The sequence below is a fragment of the Corvus brachyrhynchos genome, unplaced genomic scaffold (assembly GCF_000691975.1).
Source record: "Corvus brachyrhynchos isolate BGI_N302 unplaced genomic scaffold, ASM69197v1 scaffold334, whole genome shotgun sequence".
NCBI lineage: Eukaryota > Metazoa > Chordata > Aves > Passeriformes > Corvidae > Corvus > Corvus brachyrhynchos.
This window is the reverse complement of record NW_008238316.1, coordinates 2,044,691-2,052,115: the sequence shown is the minus strand read 5'-3', so window position 1 is coordinate 2,052,115 and position 7,425 is coordinate 2,044,691. Positions and strand designations below refer to the sequence as shown.

The 7,425-nt window shown below is 47.5% G+C and overlaps 1 protein-coding gene across 1 annotated transcript in view; it reads left to right on the top strand.

Moving 5' to 3' along the window:
- PRKG1 (protein kinase, cGMP-dependent, type I) overlaps positions 1–7,425 on the top strand; it is a 315,753-nt gene that overhangs the window by 200,126 nt on the left and 108,202 nt on the right. The window lies entirely within an intron of this gene.

Below are 7,425 nucleotides of genomic sequence, written 5' to 3'. Positions count from 1 at the left end.
TCCTGCTCGCTTTTCCTCATCCACGCCTCCCCATCAGGGAAGATGTTCCCGTGCATTTGGAGGAAGGGCGCTGCTGACGTTGGAGTCGATTTGAATTCCTTTTTCCCCCGAGCTTTGCCGGGGCATTGTTCCTTCTTCTTTAGTGCCCAGATAAATGCTGTGGCTCCAGCAAGTCAGCTGTTTTTCACCACGGATAATTGCATATTCACAGATAAGCTTTATTCCCTTTACTGCCAGGGAATGCTCTGATGTAGGGGAAAACAGGGGATATGAACTCCCTCTGCTGTGAATTCCATTTGCCTATCTCAAAACCCCACTCCCAACCAGAATTTGCTTGGATCACATCACCAGTATTAAGCTCCTTATCAAGACTTAAGGAGGAGAATAAAATCCATAAAACTTTTCCAGGGACACTTAAAGTTTCATGGCAGGGGGAAAAAACATTCTTAGTAATTATCAGTGAAAAAACGAGGCATGAAAGCAGCATTTGTGGGGAAAAATCTAGATTTTTAGGGTGGATGCTCCCAATTTCCTCCTTGGAATCAGCCTGATTTCTTCTGGGTTTGTCTTGGGTTGAATGGGCTGTGTTTTACATGAATTATAAATAAAAAGTCACTCTCAGATCTGTATATTTATATCTGAATTCCCACCTGGCTACAGCCTCCTTTCCGTAGGTTACACCCCTGAAGTGTTGGAAAACCCCTCTGGACCATGGAATTGTTAATATTACATGGAAAAAATGTGTATGTAGGGATCATCCCTGTGTGGCACCAACATTGCCAATAATTCCAGTCTTTCTGGATAATTTCATTTAGCAAATGGAATTAAAACCCTGGAGGGAGTAGGATGGGGATCTGTTCCTGGCATGGCTGAGGAGTGGGATGAGCGTTTGGTGGGCATGGGCAGCACTCAGAGATCTGGGCTGGCTTCTCCTTCTCTCCCTCTTTTTTTTTTTCCTTATTTGTTTGTGGCACAAAATTGGGATTTCTTTCCTGCCCTTCAGTTGCTTCACATCCTGGCAGTGTTTTCCTCTTTAAGGTTGCTCCCTGTGCCATCCCAATGTAGGGTTCCTATCCTTGCGGGATTTCCATCTCGCATCAGGGGGTCAGGTACCAAAGGTGTAATTAAGGTTCCTTCACCTCTTCTTCTCCGAAGCTGCTCCCAGGTGCTCGTGATTTTGTAACTTTTCCATTTGACCTCAAGTTCTTCACTGTGCCTACAGCTCATTCTTCTAAGTTTTGTTCCCCAACTCTGAATTCCTACTCCTGTTTCAAAGAAGGATCCCTTTGCCAGGATGTCAGGGATGGAGCTGTCACCTGCCTGGACACCTGTCCCAGCTCCACGGAGTCAGGCAGGGTTTTCAGGGAAGGAGGCAGGAATTCCGAGAGCCCGGGGCAGCTGGGGTAGCTAATCCCACACTGGTTTGGGTTGGAAGGGACATTAAGGATCAGCTCATTCCACTCCCTGCCATGGGCAGGGACACCTCCCACTGTCCCAGGCTGCTCCCAGCCCCAATGTCCAGCCTGGCCTTGGGCACTGCCAGGGATCCAGGGGCAGCCCCAGCTGCTCTGGGCACCCTGTGCCAGGGCCTGCCCACCCTGCCAGGGAACAATTCCTTCCCAATCTCCCATCCAGCCCTGCCCTCTGGCACTGGGAAGCCATTCCCTGTGTCCTGTCCCTCCATGCCTTGTCCCCAGTCCCTCTCCAGCTCTTCTGGAGCCCCTTTAGGCCCTGCCAGGGGCTCTGAGCTCTCCCTGGAGCCTTCTCCTCTCCAGGGGAGCACCCCCAGCTCTCCCAGCCTGGCTCTGGAGGAGCTCCAGCCCTGGAGCATCTCGGTGGCTTCTCTGGATCACTCCCACAGCTCCAGGTGCTGTCACTGTTGGTGCCCCAGACAGAATCATGTGAGATTTACAAGTTCAGTGGTTATAGATGCACAGGAGGAGGTTGAATTGAGGTCTCGTTGGCATTTTCATCTCCTGCATTTCCTAATCCGGTGCCCTCGCTGTTCCTTCTCTGTCTGGGATTTAGCCTGGTAATCCGTGGAAGATACTGTGTGTGGGAATGTGAGCAGCTGGAGCGAGAGCCAGTGACCAAGGTGCTTTGATTTCCTTACCAAACACTGTAGATTGGTTTCTGTGCAGATGATGTCAGGCCTGAACTACGTCACATGGATTTGCCTTGTTTGTTGTGTATCCAGAAGTCGAGAGAGCTTTGACTTTTTTTTTTTTTTTAGTTTTTAGTTTTTTATTTTTTTAGGGTTTTTTTTACTCTCTTTTACTCTCTTTTACTTTTTTATTTTTTGACTTTTTTTTGACTTTTTTATTTTTTGACTTTTTTTGACTTTTTTATTTTTTGACTTTTTTTTTACTTTTTTATTTTTTGACTTTTTTTTTACTTTTTTATTTTTTGACCTTTTTTTGACTTTTTTATTTTTTGACCTTTTTTTACTTTTTTATTTTTTGACTTTTTTTTAACTTTTTTATTTTTTACTTTTTTAACTTTTTTATTCTTTAACTTTTTAATTTTTTTACTTTTTAAAAATTTTTTTACTTTTTTTTCTGGATGTATAGAAATTTAAAGTGTTCCGGGCCAGGCTGGACAGGGCTTGGTGCACCCTGGGACACTGGAAGTTGTCCTGGCCCATGGCACAGGGATGGACTTCAAAGTCCCTTCCAACTCGAACCATTCCGTGATTCTCTGATAATACTTTGTAACACACTGAAATATATAATACTTATATACCATAGCTGCAGTGTAAATAGATATTCAAATATAGACCTGGCTAATTGCCCCAAATCCAGCTGCAAACCACTTCAGTAACTGGTCCTGGGTTAACAGGAAACCAGTTACAGCTTGGGAGCACTGGGAATGCCATTCTCCCATCTCCCCGTGTGCATTTGGGGAATTCTTTCACTGGAAGCATTAACATTCAATATTTCAATGCACTGCTCAGGTCCCAGTGCCACTGATGTGCTCCCAGTGAATCCCTGCACAAACAGCAGAGCCAGACTGAGAGAGAGGCAGAGAAATGTGCTGAACCCCAGAGGCACAGGGTGCCAGGGATGGAAACTGTTCCTGCAGCTCTGGGTGCTGAAATCTGGGATCCCTGCTCCTGTCTGCAGCCCCTTCAGCAGCTCCGTTCATGTCCCCAGTGTTGCTTGCCAGCCTTTGTCTCTTTGCTCTTCCTTCTTTCAAAATCCCAATTAAAGGCTGAATTTCAAAAGGCACATATGGTAAAAAAATAAAAAACCAAACCAAAATTCTTCCCTGTTGCTTGTGGAGCTCCTTCTGTTGTGGCTTCTGGTGGAGAGTGGGGATCTTGGGCAAGATTTCATGGCTTGATTCAGCTTTAAAAGCTGTCCTGGGCCTTCGTGCAGAGATGCCAAGCATCCTTCCCGCTCCACACTGCCCAATTAGTATGGATCAGAAGGCCTTGGGATGCCTCTGGTTAATTAATAGAGGCTGAGCACAGTCCTGCTTTTGTGGACTCGTGTGGCAACAGTGAATAGAAGAGGGAAAATGTGCAAAATTAATGAGCTTTCCATAGAATTAGTGGTTTTTAGGCTTATTTAGGAGTGAGGATAAAGGGAACCCGGTCCCTGGTCCATCCTGAGGGATCTGTCAGCACCAAAGCTGATGTTGATCTGCTGCCGAGCCATAAATCAGATTTGAGGGAGAATTCGAAATAAACAGGGAAGAGTTAAAGGTTTTGGGGAAGAAAAAATATTTTAACGTTATTTATCTTTTTTTTTTAAATCCAAGGAAGCACTCGGTGGTGTCTTCACTGAAGGAACTGGGGGACAGAGTAGGGAAATGCTGCCTGTGGGGGCATTGAAAGGGCTTCACTCACGACTGACTCCATCACAAATGGACAGCATTTTGACTGGAGTTGTACTTCCATTAATCTTTCAGATGATGCTCATGAGAACACAGCTTTGGGTTTGCAGGTGCACCAGGAAACTAAAGCTGTTTGGGGAAAAAAAGCATCAGGGAATAAAATGCAGCTGGGAAAACTGGAGTGCAGGGATACGATGGAGTCAGTGGCAGGAGCTGACTTGGGATAAAAGGGGTGGTTTGGAGCTAAGTTTTCCTTTGGGTCTTCTTTAATGTGGGCACTGAGCACATGAAGGGGATTGTGAATGAGCTGCTTGTGTTAGTGTAGGAAAGGAGTTCAGCATTCCCTGCTTTCTGGGGATTCTTGTTGGGAATGTGGTCATCCCTGTGTGTGTTTATTGCCCATCCCCTGTTCTCCTGCCATGGTAGAAATGGGGCAGGATTTGGGGGTTTTTCTTCCACGCAGTTCCGCAAAACTTATTGTTAGAGGGGGATGCCAGCAGAGAAAACTTTGGGACTGATTCCTTCCCAATCTCCCATCCATCCCTGCCCTCTGGCACTGGGAAGCCATTCCCTGTGTCCTGTCCCTCCATCCCTTGTCCCCAGTCCCTCTCCAGCTCTCCTGGAGCCCCTTTAGGCCCTGCAAGGGGCTCTGAGCTCTCCCTGGAGCCTTCTCCTCTCCAGGTGAGCACCCCCAGCTCTCCCAGCCTGGCTCCAGAGCAGAGGAGCTCCAGCCCTGGGAGCAGCTCTGTGGCCTCCTCTGGATTCACTCCCACAGCTCCACGTCCCAGATCAGACACCCACTGCAGGCGGGGTCTCACCAGAGGGGTGGAAAATCTGTTGCCATTTCTTCCCACTTGATTTAACATCAAACTCCTCTTTTTTTTCCCAATGAAATCCTTGTGCTGAGCACATGGGAATGCGTTTCCTGGAGTTCCGTGCCCTTGGCACATGTGGGAACTTCAGGCCTTTTCCTGGTGGGCCCTGTGGGACGCTGTCAGGTGCAAGGAGCAGCTTTTGGCCTCTGCCAAATGCACTTTTCAGGCAGGGAATGACGTTCTCGTTTTAACTGAGATTTCTGAAATGAATTTCGAAACCTCTCAAGAAGCAGCTTCTGTTTAGGCTGAAAATCCCAGTGGTATCAGAGGGATCTTTTTCCAGAGGCTTTCCAAGGGAAGCTGGATTCCTCTGGAGACCGAGGGAATTTATTAACATCTCATTTACTGTAAGGAGTCCTCCTGCCCTTGTCTCTGGGCTCTTTTGCTAAACCCCAAGCAGAGGAGCTGGGTTGTTGGTTTTCCTTCAAGTGCATGTTGTAAAATCCACTGGAGTTAGGCCAGAGTACCCCAGCTGGGGAATTCCATCTCCTCTGGCTCTCCAAAGCACATGGATTCATGGAAACCTCCATGAGAATCCCAAAGGACACTCAGAAGGGTGAGAGTTCGGCGTTGGAAGGAGATTTTCTCAGCTGTCAGGGAAGGAATTGTTCCCTGGGAGGGTGGGCAGGCCCTGGCACAGGGTGCCCAGAGCAGCTGGGGCTGCCCCTGGATCCCTGGCAGTGCCCAAGGCCAGGCTGGACATTGGGGCTTGGAGCAGCCTGGGACAGTGGAAGGTGTCCCTGCCCATGGCAGGGGTGGGATGAGCTGCTCCTTAATATCCCTTCCAACCCAAACCGTGCCTCCTCCAAGAGAGTTCTGTATTTTCCAGTTGCCTCTTGAATAGCATCGTCACTTCCAGCACTTTTGCAGCTTTTCCCCCTTCTTTGGGCACCTCCTTCTCCTCAATCAACCTCCCAGTGGTGGGAAAAGTCACTCCAGCAGTGCCGTGGTCACCAGCAGGACGAGTGGCAAAGGCAGCATCAAACAGAAGAAAACTTCCCCAAATTTGCTTCATCCCAGGATTGTCTTGCTTTAATTTATTGTTATTATTTTTGGCAACGGGGCATTGAGTGGATGATCAGGTTTTCAGGAGGTCACTGATAAAATGTCAATTTATAAAGGCTATGCAGGTGTTGGGATTTAAATAGTCCCCATTTCCACTTGGATTAAACCTATCTGGGAGATATTTTTATGCTCACTAAGTGGATTTTCCAGCTAGAAAAGAAAGGAAAAAAGCAAAACAAAACATTTTTTGCTGTAATCTTAGATGATTTCCAGGGTTTCACAGATATGAAAAGAAAGGATTTAAGCAAATCCATAATTTATTGTTTGCCCTGGTGGATTTGCAGGCTCTGTTAGGGACACACAGGATGGATGTGGATTTTCTGATGGCACCTGGGACAACAGAGAGGTCACAACAACTCAGGAGCTCTGAGTTGTCTCTTCCCTGATCCAGCCTTGTTCCTAATTTCCCAATATCTGTTTGTTTACTGATCTCAGTTTTCAGAGGCTTTGCAGCACCGCTGGGGCCAGGAACCCATGGAATCTGCTCTTCCAGGCGTTTCCTTTGCTGCAGATGGGTTGGGACCGATGGGTTGGTGGCTGCCCTTCACCTCCTGGGTGGAGCAAATCCAATCAATTAATTCTGCTTGACATTTAATTAACATTTGGTCATGGGGTGGGTTGCTGTGGTGGAGGTGGCACAGCTCAAGCCCCTCTTCCCAAACAGTGCTCCTGACATCCCTGATTTTTGGGATAGATTTCCCCATGGATGAGGTTCCTGTCTTGTGCTGAGGGCTTTGCTTTCTGGGCTGGGTCCTTTGGGATAAGCTTGGAAGGAGAGCGTGTGGATCTCTGGTCTTTTGGGCATCTCCTCCTGGGAATTCTTTCAGCAGTTTCCAAAATTCCCTAATTCTCACCCACATATCCCTACTTACAGACATGTATGGGCTAATTTTGGTGGGGCTGAACCCCAGAAAGAAAACCCAAAGTGGTGCTTACTTGAAAATATTCCATGGTTTCCACCCTCCAGCCCTGAAGAAGTGAACACAGACAGTGCCTTTGGATCTGTAAAAACGGGGATAAAATACAATCAGCAATTACATTCAGGAAAAACCCAAATAATAATTACCCTGAGGGGTGTTTTCCCTTTGATTCCAACATTTTCCCCGCTGGATTTTCCCATAGCATTGCCCACAGTGACACCTGCTGGAATCTGGGACAAGGTTGGCTTGCGGGCCCTCCTGAGCGAGTCCTGCCGGGGATTAATTAGGAAAAAGAAATGAAGGGAACAGTCCACGTGGTCATGGAGACACCTGTGGCCACCCAAGGAATGGCCACCAGGCTGGGAATGCTGGGAAGATCAGCTGGAGACCCGCCAGCAATGGGATCAGTCATTAAAACCCAGCTTTAAAGCAAAGGTCAGACATGAAAGTGGGGAGATCCTCCTCCCATCCCAGACCTCCTCAAAATACGGCTGCGTCCTTTCCCAGGGAACTGATTTCCCTTGGGAAATGGGATTGCTCACACTTGAGGGTTTGTGCCTCTGGTTTCAAGCATCCCCTCAGAGGCCTTGGGGGATGCATTTGAAATTCCCATTCTTGGGGTGGCGTTTGAAGTGTCTGGGTTGTAATCACAGGAAGGGACAATTGTCCTCGTGACAGCAAAAGCCATTTCTTAATCCATGGGTTAGAGGCATTGGATACCCTAAAAT